The sequence below is a fragment of the Podarcis filfolensis genome, assembly GCF_964270895.1.
Source record: "Podarcis filfolensis genome assembly, chromosome: 5".
NCBI lineage: Eukaryota > Metazoa > Chordata > Lepidosauria > Squamata > Lacertidae > Podarcis > Podarcis filfolensis.
Window position 1 is genome coordinate 71927446 of NC_139608.1, and position 23161 is coordinate 71950606.

Here is a 23161-nt window from a genome sequence, read left to right on the forward strand (position 1 = left end):
CTGGGTGTCTGTGGTTCCCTCCAAAGCTTGGTGGGAACTAGCTGGACTCCTAGCCTTACCTGTGCAGCAAGTCCTAACTGTTATTCTGTTGACCTGCTATTCACAAATAAATAAAACTATTGAAGTTGTCCTGACTCCTGCTGCTTCCTGGCATTCAGGCAAGCCAACTGCAAGGTCTCCTCACTGTTCCCAAACCTACAAGAATACCACAGACCAGTTGGGAGGATCAGAATGGAGTGGCAGGCAGTTGAGTACAGTTGGTTACCGGGGAGATGAGAGAGAATGCTCAGAAGAGGGAGGAGAAAAAAAACAGCAGTTAAGGAAGCCAGCTGATGGGATTGGGGTGGGGTAGAAGTAGAGGCGTGAGAGTAGAAAAAAAGGGGTGAGAGTAGAAAAAAGGCAGCCAAGAGTGGACATCAAAGGAAGACGGGGGAAGAAACTGGGAAGGCCCTGCCTATGAGTTAAAGAAACCTGGCCTGAGGAGAGGACAGTCCAACTTTCTGCACCTAGGATCTCTCTACATGTCTAGTACAATGGGTAGGTAATGCAGTATGTGGTTCTCCAGAGGTTGTTTGACTCCAGCTCCAATCAGTCCCATCCACCTTGGCCAAAGGTCATGGATGATAGCAGCTGTAGTCAAACAGCATCTGGAGGTCAGCAAGTATTGTTCTTAGGTCATAATGAAAACTGAGTCTGCTGCCCTATCCCCAAGCATGACCACATAATGTCACTAGTTGCTTAGATCAGGTGTGAGGAGCTTTTGGCCCTTCAGATGTTGACAAGGGATGATAGAAGATGTAATTTAGTAACATCTGGAGACCCAAAGGTTCCCCACACCTGCTTTAGGCCTTCCAGTGGTTGTCAAGTTCTGAGAGGTAAGGGTAGGAATTTGGTCCCAATATCCTGGCAAGGTCTCCTGGCAACTACCCTGTCTCCCTATGGTGGATGGAGCCTGTCCGTTTAATTTTACCACAGTCCCTCAGGGTACCCAATGCGGCATCATGCTAGGAAGTTTTGGGAACATTTAAATACTGGCTTTGCCAGATGCAAAAGAAGACAGGCCTCCTGCATGATTATGAGTTGTAATACAAACTACGCCTGCTAAAATTTACCTTTTCTACAGAACTGTGAAAGGTATAAGAGCTCTGTCCTCTTTGCATCTGGCCACCTCATTTCTCAGCTTGCCCATGAAGGACACCAGTAGGATGGCCCACTAGGTGACATTTTTGCAAGAATCTCCTCATTAACATTGGAGCCAATCCTAGGGATAAGTTCAAATAGATGTTACATAATTGGGGATGGCATCTGTTTTCAGTAGCAGTCCAGTGTAATTTTGACCTCAACATTCGTATTCTCTTACATATATAGGACCAGACTGTTAATTTCACCAGTCTCTTTCTGCTCGCTGTCACTGCTGCTTTGTATAGGTGCTCTGTCTTGTTCTGGAAGCAGTATTTTTCCCGTGAAAAATATCAGCGTGATAGAGCATTTGATCACCAGCTCCATTCACAGAGCCAGATCCTTGAAACTAAATTTGATGATAGATAAAAGTAATTACTGTGCAACACTGGCTGCACTATATTTAAGCCAGTGTTAAGCACTTTCTCTGTTTTCAGGGACTTGCAGAGTTTTTTAAGAACAAATAACCAAGACATGAGAAATACATTGTAGGGGAATGGGGAAGAATGTGGATATTCAGTGATGACAGAAACCCCCTTCATAGATTACAAATGTTGGTGCATCTAGGGCTGGACCCTGGGGCCAAGGTCTAAAGTCCTGCAGCCAAAGGGTCTAATGAGAGTTGCAGCTTAGTTTTGAAAAAAGTAGAAAGTTGTGTGAAATATGCCGTTCAGTTAAAGTGATACAGTATTCTAAAATACCCAGCGCTCTTATTAATTTAATGCTTTTTCTTTCTGTATTTCATTTGTATACCACATTTACTTATTACACCTATCTATCACTGAGATCAACTGGCTCAGTAAACACTCAAGACGATTTTGAAAAACACAACGGCAGGGTAGATAGATAGAAAGATGGGTAGATGGATATATATATATATATATATAAATAAATAGTTGCTGCAACAATTTCAGACTAGTAAATTTAAAACCAGAAAAGGGGAAAGTTGGCACAAAGAACTAATGTACCAGGTATACATAGCCATTATAATTATAATTAAAGGGCTTGGGAGAACAAAAAGGGTATTTTTACATGACAGTTAAAAGACTAAACAACATCAGCGCCAAGCAAGACACTCTCGTAGGGCCATTCTATAAATGGAGCAACACCATCCAAAAGCTCTTATCAAGTAGTTATCAACCTCAAATTATTAGCTGGGAGAACCTGAAGAAGCACCCCAGCCATCAATGAGGATTTCAAAGCCCTGACAGGTACCTATGGGACAAGACAACCCTTCAGATTATATGGCTGCAAGCTGTTTATTGCTTTAAAGGTTAAAGACAGCACTTTGCATTGGTCCCAGAAACAAACATATGACAGAACAATGTTGTAAATGTTATCATATTTACCAGTTATCTTAGGTTTATCTACACGCCATTAACATATATTGCTTTTACGCTAGTTTAAGCGCTATGTCTTCCCCCAGAAAGATTCCAAGGAGTTCTGCTTTGAAAGGTCTTTAGTCCCCACAGAACTACAGTTCCTAGGGTGCTTTTGGTGGCAAAAAAAGAATGCTGAAATCTGCAAATGTCAGTCAAATCTTCAATATTTCATTAATTCAAGAAGTGCTCCAATTCATTTCTAAGTCTTTACGAGTCTTTACAATATCTTTATTCATGTGATATTTAACCCCTTTGTGCCAAACAACCCCCTATAATTCTGCCCAATCGTGTGAACAAACTTTTCCTTGGCCAAAACCAGGATGCAGATGGCCACAAAGAAATCTGAAATCTGCAAGAATGATCTGTCTAGTGAAACAATTACCTAATTCAATTGTGCACTAAACAAGCATGAACACAAAACCTTTGCTGAAAGCGAGCAGTAGATATTTTTAAAGGAATGGCAGCATAATAGCACAAGATTGAATTTGAAAAGGCAAATGGTTGTTCAATGATAATCCAAAACAAAATAATTTTGCAAATGGAATTCTCCCAGTAAATGTTGGACATGTATATTTATTAATATGCCCTGCAGTTACAGAATGCAGAACTTCCACCATGACCTCACTGGCCCAAACCAAGGCGTACATAGACTGAGCTGCTCGGATTAGCTCTGTACTTTTCTTCTCAGGTCTCCATGCATAAGGAGAATACTGGATGCCTATTAAGAAATCACATATCTCCTCCACTCCCTCACAGAACCAGGTAACATCAACTACCCAATGGGAATTATCATGATGGCCTTTTATATCTTGCTACTGTTTACTTTTTTTAAAATATTACTTGTAAGGCTTTATATCCTGAAAGCCTAGATATAAATAATAGCAACAAGAATTACAGATAGGTAGATAGTTATAAAAAGCATCAAACAACACTTCACACAAGCTTTCCCTATATCCCTTTGGGGATTTGGTTTGTAACTAAAATATATGGTACTGCGGATAACGTAACAGATTTTATTTATGTAGCAAAATGTTTCGGCTTGTGCCTTTGTCAACCACTCTGATAAAAATGAGAGGTTGTCGTTTACAAGGCAGCACTTACAGAGCTTTGAGGATGGAATGTTTAGAAAGGCATCATTTGCCAAAGCTAAGTGATATTGGTACCACCTGCCAGGTTGAAGCCATGTGATATTAATGTGCCCAGAAGTTCTCCGTCTTCACTAATGCTGTGGGATCAGTTGCCACCTCTGCTGCAGTTGTTGATAAGTGGTTCTCAGACCTGAAATGTTTTAGCATCTGGCTTCTCCACCTTTTTGTTCAAAATTGCAGATTTGTGGTTTCAAAACATGTGCTTAGTGGATATGACTTTCTGATTTTTTCCCCACTTGATATAGATTATACTGCAGGTGCAGTTGTGTTTGATGTAGTGTGTCCTATCCATCCTGGTGCTTTTGAAAGTACAGTGGTACCTCGGGTTACATATGCTTCAGGTTACATATGCTTCAGCTTACAGACTCCTCTAACCCAGAAATAGTACCTCGGGTTAAGAACTTTGCTTCAGGATGAGAACAGAAATCGTGCTCCGGCGGCAGCAGGAGGCCCCATTAGCTAAAGTGGTGCTTCAAGTTAAGAACAGTTTCAGGTTAAGAACAGACCTCCAGAACGAATTAAGTTCCATGAAACTTTTGCCACATAAATATCTCAGTTTTGAAAGAGAGATACAACTCTCTCTCTCTCTCTCTCTCTCTCTCTCTCTCTCTCTCACACACACACACATGCATGTTTGAGGTGGAGGGTTCATTTCACCTTGAGTGAAAAAAATGCATACGTTTGGCTATGGCTGGGTTTGAGGTACCCATAAAACATACCTTAGAGAAGAGATGAGTAAGGTATCTAATACCACCAGGCAACTTTTCTACTTTGGTTCAGGGAAAGAGTCTTGTGGTTTGTAGGCAAGCAGGAGAGTCCAAAAGCAGCACTGTCTACTATGTTTACAAACCTGTGATGTTTTATATAACAAAGAGCAGGCCAGAGTCAGTATACTGCTTTTTGGACCAGATGGAAGCCCACTGGTCTCCTGGCATTAACTGATCCTTGCTGTTGGTAGATGTAGTGCAGTAGAAAGCAAGCTAGTGGCTTGTTCCTGCAGCAAACTACTGCAGTGTTGTAGAGTAAGCAGGGCCGGTCCACCCATGAGGCAAGTGGAAGTGACTGCCTCAGGCAACAGGATCCACAGGGGCAGCAAATCCAGCCTCCAAGGAATGCATTTCCCACTGCTGCTGCTGCTGACATGAATGGTATTCTGAACAAGCCAAATTTAACAGCAAACATCCCCATTAGATTTTCTCTTTCTTCCCTGTCCAGCTACTAAGAACAATTACCTCAGGGAGTGCATAGTAGGTCCACACAACATGGCTGTTTTACTGATGAAGTGATGTTGCAAAATACAGCTTCACGGACACTGTGTGGATCTCTTCAGCATTAGAGCTTATTCAGACCTTTGAAAATCACCTTCATATTGGTATCTTCACTTCAGTCAGGAGTTTTCTGTAACAATGAGGGATGTTCAAAACAGTTTAAGGCTTGTTCAGGTTTTCTGGCACTGGTCAAAAAATTTAGATCCTCATCCATCTCTCTGATGTTTCAAGGAAAGTTTTTCTAGGTCTTTACAGAAAGGCTGGGGCCTTGGAGAGAAAGCGTATCGTATTTCTCACTTGAGCACAAAAAGAATTTCATGGTTATAAAAAGCAATCTTTTGAGTTCTCTCACTATGCAGCTTTCCTTTCCCAAAATATTCACAAGCTTGGTTTTCTTTCACAATACAGGATGACCCTATTAATGCTAATGGAGTTACAATGATGGATGCTAATAAAGGGGGAACCAGGGCTAATGCGTTTAAGAGTCTTCTTTAACAAAACAAAACAAAAAACAAAACAAAACAAAACAAAACACCAACAAATGATGGCAATTGAAGAGGAGAACTCTGCCTATTTTGAACAAAAGTAACAACACTTCTGTGTAACAGCCTTTTTATCAGGGAAACAAAACCACAAGAAAATCACAAAAGTGATAAAATATTCTCCTCTCCACATAGTTCGCAACACTGAGACATCTCCTCAGAACTGCCACCTCAGAAATGAAGCAGAAAGCCAGCTGTTTGGAGTCTGGAATGTTCTAATCACCAGAGAACAATATATTCCTGACAGCCCAACTAGAATTGATGGTAAACATGCCACTCCACGCAGAATGGATTTTTAAAAATTGATAGAAGGCCAGAGGGGTAGGAGGCTTTTTTCAGTGGGATCGTACCATGTGGAAAGTTTATCCTTTCCCTCCCAATTAAAATGGTGTGTGTGTTCAGGCATACGTACACCAAGCCATCCATACATCCTTATTAAGAGCATCAGCATAGTAATTTAAGGACAAATTCACAAACAGCTTAATCACATAGGTAGAAGTGGGTCAGAGCAAACGTCTACTCACATCTTTCCAAACTATTCCGAGAACCTGGAATGTGAACTGGATTCCATATAATGAAAAGATTTCAAGGGAAGTCCTCTAAATTAGTGTGAGTTAACTAGGGGAGGAGGGATGGGGAACAGCATATTAGATTCACATGGGGATGAGAACTAGGGCAATAATAGCCACTGATTTTAAAGCAACAGTAACCATATTTAAGCAATTGTGAAACTAAGCACTGTTAGATAACCAATCTGCAATATATTATATCTTTCTGCTGTTGTTTTAAATAAGCTTTAATAAATCATAACACACTTGTTGGAAGCAAGTCTCTGTTCATCCCATGTCTGTATCCCACTACTCTTACTTTAGGAGAGTGGGTGCTGCCCCATCATGAAATTTAACAGTATTAGAGGAAAAGAAACAAAACAACAAAAAGCATGTGAGGAAGGAGGGAACAGTGTTGGAAGAATCCATACAAAGGCTAGACTGGAGGCAGACTTAGGATATCGGTTTCTCCCACATGACCCTGCCCTCTCCCAGATGGTTTTAACATGATGTTACCAGGTGAGATGAAATCTTGGCGAAGCTTTAACTACACCACACCCATAATTTCAGTCAGTTTCAGTGAATCCATGGGGTTTGCAAAACTTAGTTTGTTTTGTACATAGGCTTGTTTTAGCACCAGCATGTGAGCATAAGGTGGACAAACAACTGTAAATAAGAGTGTGGGATGAAATGAAATACCTACTATTGTGCTGCCAGCACATCACAAACCATGGTGTTAACTCATGTCACATTTACAGAAACATAGTTCAGGGATTGGAGACAGCACAAACATTTTGGACCAGCACGTAAAGCCTTTTATCTGCCTTGATGCAAGCCTGCTAATACATTTCCCAACTGAGGCTCTGCTTCGTAAATCACTTAAGACATAGTCCTTATCTGAGTGATCCTAAGGTTATCCTATTTCCCTTTGAAATGCAGAAGCCGAGTGAAATCTTTTCCGCAGCTTTGAGACAATTTGCTGATTGATTCTATAATCTTGACGCTTAGTGTTGTCTAAATGTAAGAGACTCTTTACCACCAAAGATTGCCCCATGAATTCCAGCAAGCATAAGGCTAGACATTTACAAAGAATTAAAAAGGCAGTTCTGAGAGAATGATTGAAAGATGGGTAAGATGTTAGGTAAGCCAGGACTATATTGCATTCATTCCAAAAATCCATATTCCACCCATCTATCAAAAAGTACTCCAGGAGCTCATAGCATCACATGCAAAAATGTAAACACAATGAAAACAATTAGATGCTCATGTGCAGGCCTCAGATAAGAGCCCTGTGGGAAAGGGATACACTGCCCATGAATGAAAGTAAAGTGAACATTTGTGCCTCATACATAATTGCAAAGATGTTTGTTAATTGTTGGAACATAGTCACAAATGGCACATAGGCTTGACACTATAAAAATTGATCTGAAAGGAATAGGCTCGGGTCCCATACCTTTCAAAGATTCTTACAGGATTGTCATACTTCTGGAATTTCATGGACATATCCGGAATACAGCAGTCAGAAGCAGTGTCCAGGCAGAAATCACAAAAAATGTCCAAGAAAACCCAGACATATGGCAACCCATGTCAGCAATGTCGTTTTTGGCTATTTTCCTTAAAAATAGTTCAACAACTTTTCACTGTTAGAAATATGGCAACCCTAATATGGGAATTAGGAACGAATAAATAAACAAATATAAATGTTAGTACAGTGGTACCTCGAGTTAAGTACTCAATTCGTTCTGGAGGTCCGTTCTTAACCTGAAACTGTTCTTAACCTGAAGCACCACTTTAGCTAATGGGGCCTCCTGCTGCTGCTGCGCCGCCGGAGCACAATTTCTGTTCTCATCCTAAAGCAAAGTTCTTAACCTGAAGTACTATTTCTGGGTTAGTGGAGTCTGTAACCTGAAGCGTATGTAACCTGAGGCATATGTAACCCAAGGTACCACTGTACTTTCCATAGGAGTACAACATTTGCAATTCAAAACTTCTGAAAAGAAACAATTTAAAAATAAATGTTGTGGGGAAGTCTACCCAGAAGAGCTTTGACTAGTGCCCTAGAGGGCATGCCCTAATTTAGTTATAACCAATATGTATTGTGCCAACCCACTACAGTGGTGTGATGTGGAGTTGCAGGCTGATCCAGGCTGGGTGGCAATAGAAGCACTATCCCCTTTCAAATTAACGGCAACACACATTTAAAAAGTGGGTCCCCAAATGCACATTTGGACTAAAGGTGACCCCAAATCAGAAAACCACTGCTCTACACTGACTCACAGTAGCTCTCCAGGGTTTCAGACAGGGGTCTTTTCCAGTTTTCTGTGGAGATGCCAGGTATGGAAACTGGGACCTTTTTCATGTAAAAGGTATGCTCTACAACTGGAATGCTCTACAGCTGGCATTAACAGGAATGAAAGAGAGCATTGAATGCTGACTGGATGCACTTCAAAGTATGTAATGTTTATAGATACTTATTGGTTAAATGCTGGATAAAATATCTTTTTTAAAAAAGAAAACATGGTGATTTGGGGAAGAACTATTTCCTAATACAATGTTATGACAATTTCTTAAACATACACCCAAATGTATATTGCTTACAAGACTGGGGTTTATAAGAATAAATAAGCCACACCAACACCTGATATTACAAAATTTAGAAGGCAGGTTTTTTTTAAAATAAAAAATAAATCTACATATTGTGTATGTAGAATTTTTCTACCCATGCTGATGTATTGTTATAGCAGTTGTTTACAGTATGCTACTGTTTGATTTTTCGCCTAAGGTTTGATCAATAGAAGCATGTGCATGCAGGGAATACGCTATAGAGTGCAGAATGCGAGAAGTGTAGGTAAGCATCTTAATGTTCAGGTTCATTTCATTTTATAGAAGGAATGTAGGTTCTGGATCTCCACAGTCCACTGGCTATTACTCTGCTCATACTTGTTTGTAGCCCTTAATTGTAGAATTACTCTGATCCCCTTTAATTTCCTTGACAGCCCCAACGTGGTAAATGGTTGAGTGTTCTGATTTTCAAAGCAAATTTTTGAGAGATCAGCCTGCAGTGAAGAATAAATGAAACCACTTTACTCAGAAATGCCTCTGTCTGGTTGCTGTTTCACATCTGAGTTTGAGCTTCAAGCAAATAAATACATTTTGCTGTACTGGGACATATTTTTCTTTTAAGCATTGAAACTCTGTTGTTTCTTGGGCACTGCAGAAGAATAAATGAAAACACAGTGCTCCACATAAGAGATCCAGGCAATGTTAATATCCTGGGTACATGATTTATTCAACTGGAGCGCTTAACTATCTGCCTTCTGCCACGTGAGCACCTTCTTGCCCTATGTCAAGGGCTATACTGTAGACTTGAGGAACAGTCTTCAGGACCCTTAAGGATTTTTCCAGGTCCCATCCCCAAGTTTCTGTTTTCAGATTTTAAAAAGACTTCAGCCAATTCCAGTATCGGAGTTGAAATGCCTCTGACTACCCATTACTGGGAATCACAAATGGGGGAGAGTGTTGTGCTCATAACTTCTTTCTCGGTTTTCCACAGGCACCTGGGTGGCCACTGTGAGTACAAGAGTACAAGACCTTTGGCCTGATTCACCAGGCCTCTTCTGTGTTTTTTTTAAATAAATATTTATTTAAGATTTTACAAAGACAAATATACAAAAACACATAATAATAATAATAAAAATAAAAAATAAAAATAAGTAAAACATACAGAAAAAACAAGAAAAATTAAAAACAATTGTTTTTCATAACATAAAACTCATTTGCTTGTTTCTTTGACTTCCTCACACCTCCCCTTCTTGTATTTCCATTTAAATAATCAAATCAGCAAATCCTTGCCCTCTTTCATTTATCTTATCTCTATAACTTAACATTTTATAACTCAGTATTTTTATCCATTATCAATTCATTTTTGCATATTCTTATTAACTTTGTTACCAATACCACTTATTTCCAATCCAACACCATTTTAGTTATTTTTTTTACCTAATTATACCCTTCTTCCATATTCTTAAAGCATTACAGCTGGAAACCACTTAATTTCTATCCAACATCATTCTAACATTCATTAATTTTGCAATATTTCTGTAAATAGTCTTTAAATTTCTTCCAATCTTCTTCCACCGCCTCTTCTCCCTGGTCCCGGATTCTGCCAGTCATTTCTGCCAGTCCCATATAGTCCATCATCTTCATCTGCCATTCTTCCCACCAGGCCTCTTCTGACATTGTTATAGAACCTGCAACCTTTCTTCTGGTTCAAAGCCCCCAAATATTCCCCAGGGACTAAAGCGGGAAACAACAATGTTTTCTTTTCTTCTGCTTTAGGGGAAACCAAACAATTACATTGCTGGTTCACTGCCACATCAAAATCTATAATGTAACAGCACTGCAGGCAAGTACACCAGCAAAAATGTTTGCAATTACAATATAAGGCTGAGCCAGATCTAGGGTGCTTCAGTTAAAAAAAACACACACAAAAACTTCCTTATTTCAAGAAATATTTAACTGAAACAGGTCCTGTGCATTCTGAGGCATTGTTTGGGGTGCTTGCATATCTGTTTGCTGATTTGATTTAAGTTTTGTACAAAATACTACTGAGATGTATTGGCATCATAATGGCAGAGACTAAACCTATAGTAACAATGGTTATCTTGATGCTTGCATCTTTGGCTGTATATAGCTTAGCTCTAAACTACAAGTCTCTAGAAATAAGAGTATATATAAATATGTCATGCTTACTTGTTTCAGTCACAGGTGTTTGGGAGAGACTATAGAATGCATACATTGCTTGCAACTTACATAAACTCTTTTAAATATTTCACGGCATGACCTAAACCATCTAGATATGAAAGACCAGTGCCACCCTCTGGTTACCTGACAAGCCACAGATCTGCTTTCCTTGTCTGTTGCTTGTTAAGTTCAAGGGGAAAGAAGAAAGAAATAAGTCGCTTCAAAACATCAAAGCAAAATGCTTCTCCCCCCACCCATAGACCCATACCTTCAATACTGCAATTTTTAAACGAAGTCAATAAGTAAAAACATGATAACAAAATGGAGATATATGAAGCTGGGAAGATTAATGGAGCAAAAATAAGCTAGTGAGGTGCTGTCAAAAGAAAAAGATAAAATGTGTCTGACAGAGACTTCAGAGTAAAACATGTAAACTTGGTATTCGTAAATAATTATTATTTCCAAAAGTAACTTTAAGGAGAAAAGTGTTGTTCAGAGGAACCTGTTACAAACCCGTTAAACAAGATATTAATTTTCTGATAAGCCCTGCATATTCTTTAAGACATTGCCACTGCAGGATGCTTAGTCTTGTGTTCCATACTTTTTGCATAATGAACACTGATATAATTTCAGGATTATACAGCAGATACATAGGCACACTTCTTAATCTCTTCAAAGCCATTTTGGCTTCTCTGATTCTTCCAGCAAATAATTTGCATTTCTTAGCACCTTTAGGTTTTCTTTTTTTAGAATGACTCTCCCATGGTTATTTAGGGTTTAAAATTTTACACAGCTGCTGCATTCTTATGGAGAAATGCGCATCATCTCCCTGGGCTAGGTTTGCTCCCGGATCTGCTTAGCACTGCCTTCACTGGGAGGACTGCCATAGTAACCAGATTCCAGCTGCAGTTCTGAATTCAGGATGGGACAATAGAGATATCAGCCCTTGGTGCAAGCAAGCACAAAAATATATATGAGAGAATTATACTTTGAGCTGGAAGGATAAATGCCCACCATCTATTACACAACGGTTTGTACACCCTTGCTACATTTGAACACTTGTTATAAACAGCAGTGCTGCTTGGGTATCTATTTGGACAACATATATCAAGCTCCTGCCAATCTAGCAGTTCGAAAGCATGTCAAAGTGCAAGTAGATAAATAGGTACCACTCCGGCAGGAAGGTAAACGGCGTTTCCGTGCGCTGCTCTGGTTCACCAGAAGTGACTTAGTCATGCTGGCCACGTGACCCGGAAGCTGTACGCTGGCTCCCTCGGCCAGTAAAGCGAGATGAGCGCCCCAACCCCAGAGTCGGTCACGACTGGACCTAATGGGAAGGGATCCCTTTACCTTTACCTTTATATCAAGCTATATGTATAAATTAAGATGGGTATAATGATGGTTATTGGATTGCTAGGGTGAGCTGACAAAGAAGTGGGGGAGGGGTTCGGGGTTTCCCTTCCCTCTTTTTTCCTCCCTTCTCCCTCCACTGTAAATTTGCAATAGAAAATCAATAAAAATGCTTTTGAAGAAGAAGAAGAAAATGTGCTTCAAAAGTCATACCATATATAAATTGGTAATCGTTATATTTTGAATTATTAAATGGAAAGTCACATATCACCCTGCACAGAGACTGTGTAATGTTATACCATTGAAAATTGCTATTGAGGGAGGAGACATTCAGAGGTATGTGACTGAAATCCCTGCTAGACAGAAGGAACCAGTAGGCTGATTTTTGCTTATGAGCAGACTTGTTGCAAGATAGGCTGAGGCTGCTCCTGCTATCTGAACAGCATGAATTCAGAATTTTCCTCCATCTTAAATCATTAAGTTTTACCTTATGTACTTTTAGCCCCTTTGAGGATAAATGCTTTGCATACTCAGGTGCTGCAACAGAATAATTGATGCTCCCCATCAGTTAAATACCCTTTAGCTAATAAGTGTTTTTTTTAGTTACACTGACTTAAAATTGTGAGTTTAAAATTGTGAATAAAAACATACAGTTTTCTTCACTGTTAGGCATACTGTTTTAGAACCATAAAAAGAAATCTCTCCATGTATTCAAAGCTAGACTGTATCTGTAGCTGTAGGTTCCATCCCTAATTATCATAACAGAGAACAACCTTATTTTTTTAACGTATTTTTTTATGAAAGATTTCTTGGTTTACAAAAGTATGTGCAATGTCTCTCTTTTCAAGTTACATTTTCTACACATCAGTTTCATATGCCGAGACATTAGCGTTACATTAGGAAGAAAAAGGGGAAAGAGGTGGAGGGCGCCATGGTGAGTGGGGGTGGGGTCGGATGGCGATGTTTCTATTTTACTTATTGTATGTGTGGGGTTTTGTGTCAGCGTCGCATGTGTGGGTTTTCTTTACTATTCGCTTGTTTTCCTTTGGTGGTGAGAGAGGTTGAGGTTGGCCTAGGGTGTGTTTGTTTGTGATTGGCTGTGGTGAACTTTGTTTTCATGTCTGTGTGGGGTGGGTGGATGTTTTGAGTCAGGTTAGCCATATTGATTTGTATGTTGTTGGTAGATTCTTGTCGTTGTCTTGTTGGGCTGTCTATGTGATAAAGGGGTGAAGGCATCTTCTTCCATTTCCCCCGTGTCAGTTTCAGTTTATTGGTTAGTTCTTCTAATAAGGCTGTTTCCCATACTATTTGGTACAACCTTATTGATAGAAATACTTGTTCTTTAGAATTCTAGACTTACTGCACATCTGAAGAAGGTATGCTTTTGCTTATCAAAGAATATGGCTGAAGCATCAGAGTTTTGAATGAGAAAGCGAGAAGAGACACACTAGTATTGCAAATTCCTTCCTTAGTACTTAAATCTAATTCCGTTCTCCAAACAGCATGTCTTTCTGGACAATCTTTTCACATGTTCCCCATCCCATTTCAGATATAAATTAGACAAATTAGAATGCATTAGCATGTTCACTGTTACAATATCCAAAAGCTATAACTTAGATATCAGCTTTAAGGAAATGGATTTTTAAATAATGGCAGCTAAAAGCAAGGAAATGCCGACAACAAAATAACACGATTTTAAAATGTTCTCGAGACCCATATAGGGCTGCCCATCCTTTTGATTTAATAGCAGGTGGCATAATTTTAGAGTGCTTTAAGTCCTCAGAATGTGAGTCTTCTGGAAAATAAATTTCTTCTGATCCTCACTCACAGAGGGGAACATATTTTTTTTTTAAAAAAAATGACTAATGTATGTTTTCTATAACACACAAAGGCATATGAATCCAGTAAGCTGCTGGACCGCAAGATGGATTTCCCCAGTTTTAAACTGCATGGTGCTTCAAGGTGTTGACACTAACAACATGCCTCACAGAGCAATCCTATACAGGTTCATTCAGAAGTAAGTCTCATTGAGTTCAGTTTATTTAGGTAAATGGGTATAAGGATTGCAGCAGAAACTTCTCTTTACTCTTTGCATGGTAAAATACAATACCCATTCTAGTTTATGTAGGTTTTCTTTCACATTATGGGTGGAGAATGCAAAAAAGCTCTTTTACAGCTTAACCAGAAGCAAGTCTCACTAATTTCAATGAGACTTATTAATGGTTAACCATTTGAGATTGCAGTCTTGGTAGCATGGATATATGCTTAACTACCCAATTATTTCCAGGTACAGTGGTACCTTGGGTTAAGTACTTAATTCATTCCGGAGGTCCGTACTGTAATGGTTATAGGTGTTGCTCGTACGTAAGTTGCCGCCACTCCTGCCTCGGTTGCCTGGTTAAACCTTTTCTGTCTGGACAGCCCTTCACTTCGTGGCTGTTTCAGTCGCTAGCAGAATCCGTCAGTGGGCGTTTCTTGAACTTCTTCCAGCAAAGAAGTTCTTTGACGCCAAGTCTACGCCTACTTTCCCTGCGCGGAAGTCTTCTGCGCAGGGTGGGTGTGGGTAGCGGAGGACCCGTGCTCTCCCCGCTGGTCTCCGGCGAGGAGTCCTGGAGCCCCCTCGCCGATTCCCCCATCTGCCCCCCTTTATCCCTGGTGTTACGTTGATTTCCTTCCCCAGCCGATGAGTTGCCTCTCTCCCTGCTGGGCCCTTCTCCAGCATCGCTTGGGAGCCTTGCCTCCGCCTCTCGCTCCGATGTCAGTTCCCTGACACGTACTTAACTTGAAACTGTTCTTAACCTGAAGCACCACTTTAGCTAATGGGGCCTCCTGCTACTGCCATGCTGCTTGAGCACAATTTCTGTTCTCATCCTGAAGCAAAGTTCTTAACCTGAAGCACTATTTCTGGGTTAGCAAGAGTCTGTAACCTGAAGCGTATGTAACCTGAAGCGTATGTAGCCAGAGGTACCACTGTACAAATTCATTCCAAAGTATTTCTGCTCTCACTACCAACTCTGTCTTCCCTGGCCTATTATTTCTCTTATTGCTTCCAGCAGCATCCCATGCCTTTATTGCAGAAGACAATAGCTCACGGATAGGGCTCATGCTTTGCATGCCAAAGATCCCAGGTCCAATCTCCTGGCACAGCCAAGCAAGGAAAAAATCCCAAAAACTTTGAAAAATTCCTGCTGGTCTGAATAAACATATATCCTAATCCCCAGTATAGATGAGCTTTCTTCTGTGAGCGATTTAAAACAGGTGTGGAGAACTTTGGGCCCTCCAGTTGCTGCTGAACTATCATTTTTGGCTATTAGCCATGCTAGCTGGGGCTGTTGAGAACTGCAATCCAAACATGTCTGGAGGGCCACAAGTTCTCTACTCTCAAATTAAAACAAATCTGAAGTGGCATTAACCCAGTGGTTAAGTACCCAAACGCAGTACTCCCTCCCCCAGGAGCCAGGCCTCATGGTGAAAGGAGAAGACACGGCAACATGCATTTGGGATAAAAATGGCCACAACTTTATTGAATTCAGATGTAGGTAAACCTTGGCATAGGTATTGGGCGGGTATCCATCTCAGCCCCCTGCTGGGGGTCTGAGGCATGAAAGGGTCAGTGAGGGGAAGATGGCACCAACGCAAAATGTGAATTTATGCAACTCCCCGAATCGCTGAGAGTAGCTCTATTGCCCATCCACCATGTGCTTGTGGACAGAGACTACGCTCATGACCCCTCTAATCGAGTACCCTGTTATTACCGCCGCAGGAAGTGGATGAGTCACCCCTTCACCCCTTCCTCAGATGTTTGACTAAAGGATTCTGCCCAAGGAATAAACCGCCAAAGTTGTGACAATTGCTATGGGGAAGGCAAAACCTGAAGGAGCAGGAAAAATTCCTTCCCAGCTCTGAAGACAGCAACCATTGTACGACCATGGCCACGGCCGCACGCCTGGAAAGAAAAGGTTAGTCTGCAAGAAAACAAGATTAGAGGATGGGCTGGGTGGGTGAAACAATGGGGCTGACTGCACTGCCAAGATGGCCTTGCCCCCAAGGCCACCGCGGATTGGCCAGAAATTTTAAAACTGGGTTTGGCGGGAATCCAGCAGGCACTGCAGCAGCCAAGGGAGAGGAGCCAACGGTTGGGGCAAATGTGTCATGGCTTCAGAAGGAGGGGGAAGCGTTGTGCTGGATCGCAACCACCACCCACCTCTGTACTGGGTAAGTGGCCATTTTCAAGCTGTGTTTGTCAAGGGAATCTTTTTAATGAGTTCTAGGGGGACATCAACACAGAGCAACTGTCAGGCTTAACAGACCTGGTCATTTTTTTCCTTTTAATTTACAAACTCACAAACCCCCATGTAGAAATTACCATTTTGTTTATAGGTGGTTCTGTTTTGCTTCTAAACTGAATAACATGCAGTCACCTAAGTACGCTATTAACATATGTATAGAGATGATAATGAGGGCAAAACATGTGGTGATCATGGAGCTGCCATTTTTCTTCTCTATGGATCTGCTATAATTGTTCAGAACAGCCTTAGCCATGGTTGTGAATATGCTGCCACTGCTCCCTCCCCGCTCAAATTACAGATATTTCTTGTGCCCCTGTCCATGAGTGTTAGGCTGTATGTTCACTCTAGTGTACAAAGCACAAATGGTCTTTAAAAACAAGCCATATAACATAGAAGTATTACTTCCCTAACTTGGGGTCCTACCTAACAAAATAGCACATCTATTTTAGCTGATATCAACTACATTTTGCCCTACCACAAAAGGTTTTCAAAGAGAAATTGTTTAAATTATTCAAATCAAACCACAGCAAGCCTTCCAGGTTTCATGTCTGGCAATACCAAGTGATACAGAACATACATAATGGTTTGAGTAAGCTGAGACATTAATTTGTTTGGACATGAATGAACTATAATATTCCCAATGAGACAAGCTTGTTTCTGCAGCAGAGAAGAAAATTAAGATGAAACATTCAACAATATCCAATTGACCAAGGTCCTCTCCCCGCCCCAGCCTTTATTGCATTTTTGTTGTATGTGGATGCTACTTACTTGTTAGACTCTCTCTCCATCATCCTCATGTTTCTAAGAAGTGATGAGACCATTTCAGCCCACTTCCTCACTTTTAATTTAATTACATTGATGGAGCCTCACAGTGAGAACAACAATGAGCTTCAATCACATTTACCTGGATCTGAGCTCTGTACTTGGGAGTTTTTCTTTATTCCCCTACAACCGACATTTCCTTTAATGATTTTGTATAATTAATCAAACCCCTCTTATATATAAAATGACAGCCTAAAGATGTTGTGTGTAATGTATCATCATCTTCTTTTTACTTTATTTGGCTAAAACAAATTAATGAGATATTGTGGAAAAAACTGGTGCATTTTGCAGCATTTAAGCCAGTGCTTTTACAAGCATTGCATTCATGATCGTGATCTTGTTAGGCTCTCTAGCGAAATGAAACAAAGCCTGGGAAGTTCTCAAGAAAAAGAATAAAGAATTGAGTTTCTTAAGAAGAAATAATAGGAGGAAGTCTTACTAATTCAGCAGTGCAACACAGACCTAACTCAAACACCATATGCTATGTAAATTACATACTAATATGAGTTTGGAGTGGGTTAGGCTATGTATGCCCTGGATCCAGCACATATTCAATACCTGGGATAGCCTGGCTAGCTTCCCGGTGAAGTCCTCTAAGTATGGACCATTAAGGTAACAAAGGAAGTGGCTCTGTAACAGATGGGTCAAGGGTTCCCATATGTCCAGAATTACCCAGACACATCTGGAATATTGCAGCCGCAAGCAGTGTCCGGGCAGAAATCGGCTAAATGACCGGGAGAATCCGGATATATGGCAGATGACTTTCCTCAGAAAAAGCTCAAAAACATCCAATTTCTTTGCAATTTTGCAACCCTAGGTGGGCCCCTCAACTAGGTGGTAGTTAGAAAGACAAAGGCCAGAACTGAAAGTTGAGTTTTGTGAACCAGAAGCTAGAAGGCTCCAGGCTGGGAGATAGAGCTATGCTTGATTTTTGTTAGAATCCCAAGGCTGTGGCTGCGACAGAAACAAGACCCTCTTGGGGTGTTAATGCTGCCAACCCCTCCATCATAGGCTCAGGTTGTATATATGTGTAAATAAACCACATATCATAAAGACCTCACAGTCTCCACTGTGCCTCATTCCAAAAGAAAACACAAACCCTGCACAAACACCTGGAACCTCTGGAATCTCACACCACTAAGATATTGGAGTGGTGTGAAACAATACACACACACACACACACACACACACGTCTACACATGCAACTGTAGAGCATTAAAATGCCTCTCCTACCAGCATTCTGAAAGAGCACAGACCATTGTACTGCCTCAGCATTCTATCATTCTGCTGTGCGCAAACCTTGGGGGTCAGAATATTTGTCTTTTGTTCAAACTAGATGAGATATCAATCCTGCAATTAATAATTATAGGATTGGTTTTTTACAGATAAATGGCACATCTCCCAGTGTGAATCCAGGATCACAGCAGGGGGACAAGCGTTAAAACACCCTCCCCCTTCCAAACATCAGATTTCTGATCCAGCCTGAGGATCCTGCACCTTTCAGCAATAAGCCTTTTTATTGCATCAGGCAGAACTTTGAGCTCTCCCTCAAATTACCAGTGTTAAAATTGAAGTAGTTGGAATATAGGGAAATAGGTCCATTTATATTGTCTCAAGCAGAGGGCCCCCCCAAAACCGACATCTCTCAAAATGACTCATCACTTGAACATTCAGGATTGTATTGTTACCTAGATAAATGGCATGCCCATCTTGTGGTTATAAGTGAGTTTTAGAATGACAAGTGGATTTGGTTTCCTTTCCAAATAAGAATGATGTTCACAGACAGCAACTTCTTGTTTTATATTCTTCTGAAGTACAGAATTAAGAAAGGACAAAAGGGAGGTCATGAGAGCTGCATGTCTAATAGCCGATAAAAAGAGTCTGAAGAATATAAACACATTGAATGCACAAACAAGTTTCCTTATATAATAACATGTGAGCACAATGTGATTGAAGAGTTTCAAAAATTTGATTATATTCCTAATTGGAACTTCATGAAAACTGCCTTAAGGAGACCACAGAGCCGAGCCCTGAATGTCCAAGCAATTTTAGATTCAAATTAAGTTAAGAGATTGATTTCCATTTCAAAAGGCCATTCCTAACTGATAAAGTAAGCTGAAGCAGTACTATTTAAAATGTACCCTCAAACGGCAAAAACTAAGCATCTCTCACTCACTCACTCACTCTCACTCTCACACACAAACAAACATGCACCGTTGGTTATTTGAATTGTATGCCTAAAGAAACTAGAAAACATTCAGTTTGGTAAAGATGTTAGAAAAAAGAAGCAGACACTCATTGACAAATATGGTCAGATCAGCTCTTGGACTGAGCAGTGCGCAGTAGTGTGTAATGGATACCCATCATGAAATCAAATGGGGATGGAATAAAGATGTACAGGGCCAAAACACAGAGTGGGAGAGGCAAACCAAACCCCTGTGAGTCCTCTACAAGAGGTGGGCTCCTCCTCCCTTGGTTTTTGCCCCCAAAGCACTCTACCACGAACTCCACAATACAATACAATACAATACAATGCAATGCAATGCAATGCAATGCAATGCAATGCAATGCAATGCAATGCAATGCAATGCAATGCAATACAATACAATGATGCGCAATATAATGATGTGGGTTCACTCGATGAGATTATAGGGAGAGGAATGATGCAGGGCAGTGGACAAAGGGCAGAGGTAATATTTCCAAGCCCTTGGATTGACTAAAAAAATTACCTTTTTCTGATTTTCCAAGTTAATCCAAGGTGAGTTTCCACCATCTCTAGACAGAGTTTTTTTGGGTTGTGGCACCTTGCTTACATAATTTCCTGCCTCTGCTCCTTAATGTGGTGCCCCTGTCCATCGTTTTCACATCCCAGCTGAAGAAGACATTTCTGTTGCACAGGTTTTTAATGGACCTCCATGCCTTTTCATCTGATTTTCTCCTACTGCTTTAAATGTTTTTGTTGCTTTTTAAATATTGGATTGCTGTTTTTATATATTGCTGGTTTTAAGTATGCCATGAACCACCTCAGAAGTTACAAAAGAGAGGTGGGCTATAAATATTCAAATAAAATTATTTCAAACCGTAGCATATTCATCTCCTGACAGTCTGGGGGGGGGGGGACCCTGACATTGAAATCAATGAAACAGATAACCTATTACGACAGTGGAAGTTTGATGTGAAGATGTTAGCAGCCTGAAAACAAAGTTGTTCCTTTCCTTGCTTGCTTTTCCTTAAGAACTAATATGGACATTTCCCTGGGCCATTGTTAGCTTTGATGGACAAATATTGAAAGTGAGGGAACGGTAAGTCATGCAATTTCTTTTTTAGACATAAAATATCAAATTAAAATGATACAAATCTGAAACTAGGTAATTTAATACCAGTGGAAGCCTGGAACAAACTATAAATTGGTGTGATCAAACCTTACTGTTAGATTTTTGAAGCAATATTGCTTGCAGAATGCCTTACGATCAATGTAGATAATTGTACATGGGGAAAATAGGAGATGGGTGCCCAGGATGACTTTTGTTCCTATAGCCTGTTGCAGTGGAGCCAGGTCCATTATGGCAAGTGGGGCACTGCCCCACCAACCTCAGTCTGCCCTCTCCCAGCCCCCACCTGTCTGCCATCTTACTTACAACCAGTCCGGGGGGTGGTTGGACAACCGGTCGACTTCTTCCTCCGTAGTCTCAATGTTGTCTTTATAGAACTCAGCAGAGAGGAGGCTGGGGGCAAAAAACAAAACCAACCTGTCATTGGCTTGGGCTCTGCCTGCTGTTGCGGCTCCCTGCAGTCTACCCCAACAGTCTTGATGGTCCCCAGTCACCACTAGTCTATTATTGCTACAGTTTCCTCTGGATTTCCTTGCTCTTTCATGCTAGCGTAGGTCACTTTTAAAAAGGGACTTGCTTCTTCTACCTAAAATAGAAATGGCCACAGAATCCTCAAGGCACTATTTTGGGAAGCCAAGTGGGTGTAGGTAGTTGCTCTATCCCATTTCAAGCCATATGGAGGGGTTTTTGTTTCCTTCAACACCACCATAAATGTGGCCATTTTGAAGTCCCAGGTTATGGCTTAAAAGCACATGAAGCTGCGTCTGATCAGTGCTTGGATGGGAACCACATGTACACTTCTGTGGGCTCCATGACAGAAGAAGGATCGGGGGCGGGGAGAGTTAGAAAATAAAAATAAACAACAAATGCTTTTAAAAATGCTGGCATTTCACTTTTGCTGTGTCTCTTGCTCCCCATCCCACATTTATTCTAAAATCTCTTCCTACTCCCAATCAAGGAAACCTGAAAGGCTGCCCCTGCCTATAAGTAGTCTGGCGAACGCTTGCTGTGATTCACCAAGTAGATGCTGAGTTCATCTGGATACACCAACAGACAACATGCATCACTTGAACAAAAACTGCTGGTGGCAAAACACCTCCTTTGTGTGACAGCTGGATGATCCTAATGAGAGCTACACACTAAACGCCCTCTCACAGAGCCGATCCGAGACAGAGAGAATGTAACTTCCCTATGGCAGGTTTAAATTTCAGATCTTTTTGAGATATGGCCATCAAGTCACATAAGCTTCCTTCACCTATATCAGTCCTGCCTGCAGCACATTTTTACAAAACTAGATGCTGAAAGAAATAGATGCCCATTGACATGACTCACCGTTTGGTTGCACCGTGATAGGAGATGGGTTGCAAAAATGGCTTTACCACCATTCAGTCCCCCTCCCCTTTGGTAAGTCTTTTATTTAAAAAAAACAGTTTTAAAGGCAGAGGATATCAGTATTATTACGCCAATAGGGGACTATTTAGGAGTCAAGTTAACACAGAATGGCTATCTAAGTCCAATTATTAAGTTCAGGGCAGGGGTTAGATTTCAGCTAGTACTGTGCTCAAACCTGTTCTCCAATTTCTTAAAAGTTTTCTTCCAATTCAAAAAGAAGCTTCCATTTTTCTGTCCAATTCTCAAGGCACTTAAAATATTTCTTTAGAACGTTAGTGGGGGCAAAGGTGAGATTACCTTCTTGCTGCAAGCTGGCTGTGGGTGGGGTGCTTGTTTATCTTGCCATTAAACATTTATCCTACACTCTACAGCTTCCTGATCACAAAAAAATTCATGGGTGAACTGACCTCATGACATCTTTCCCTAAGCTTCAGTTGAATCATGGGAAGTAGGGAGGCTGGTTGAACAAGAGATACTTGATTATAGAACTCTGTACAACATAACCCCTCTCCTTTGGCAACTTTCTCCTCCTGCTTCTATCCCTGCCTCCTCCTCGGCCCTAACTTCCTAAACTAGATATGGGAAGTGTGTCTAAAGGTATATTAACATTTATCCTTACACAAACCCCCAGAGAGATGATTTGTGGAATTAAAGCAAAGATGCTTGCAAACACCTTTTGGCCACCTTGAAAATGGGGTAAAGGCAACAGCAACCCTGCACTCTGTTGCAAGTACAACAGCAGAGAGATTATTTGACTTGGGAAACTCACTGCTGCCAAATAGAAGCTTCCCCTACAGAGCATATACAGTAGCCGCTTGCAGATGGTGATTTTCATTGACACCAAAGCTCAAGGAAAAATGTTAACCCACAACAGCTGCTATTTTAAAAAACAAAATGTAGATATGTGAAATATGGCCATGCATTTAACATAATGTGTAGTTTGGCCCTTAGGCACTAACCTACACTACAGTGGGTGCAGCATGAAAGCTCTCCACATTGACTTAAGTTTTACTCTTGGAAGCACTGAGTGCTGGGTATAATATAAAATGGCCTGATGGGGAAAAACAAAAGCAAAATAGTCTGAGACTTGATTGCCACCAGAGAGAAGCAAATAGATACAGATTGGCATTCCAGGATGGAAATGGACACTTCCCCAATTCAGAGTG

General features: G+C 40.8%; 2 long non-coding RNA genes across 10 annotated transcripts in view; one reads left to right on the top strand and one right to left on the bottom strand.

Annotated features, from left to right (window-relative positions):
• LOC310762875 overlaps positions 1-23161 on the bottom strand; it is a 602857-nt gene that overhangs the window by 449599 nt on the left and 130097 nt on the right. Inside the window, exon 5 of the long non-coding RNA XR_014548259.1 lies at positions 20910-20996. This is a non-coding gene — a long non-coding RNA (uncharacterized lncRNA). The remainder of the gene's footprint in view (positions 1-20909; positions 20997-23161) is intronic.
• LOC310762876 lies at positions 307-22019 on the top strand. 9 transcript variants are annotated; one of them, XR_014548262.1, is made up of 7 exons: positions 307-537; positions 3160-3323; positions 8850-8915; positions 10406-10472; positions 14052-14177; positions 15924-16119; positions 21562-22019. It is a non-coding gene; the product is annotated as an uncharacterized lncRNA (long non-coding RNA). The 9 variants fall into 9 exon arrangements; XR_014548263.1 differs by lacking the exon at positions 307-537 and adding an exon at positions 735-875 and having other exon boundaries at positions 10406-10476; XR_014548264.1 differs by lacking the exon at positions 307-537 and adding an exon at positions 735-875 and having other exon boundaries at positions 14052-14181; positions 15936-16119.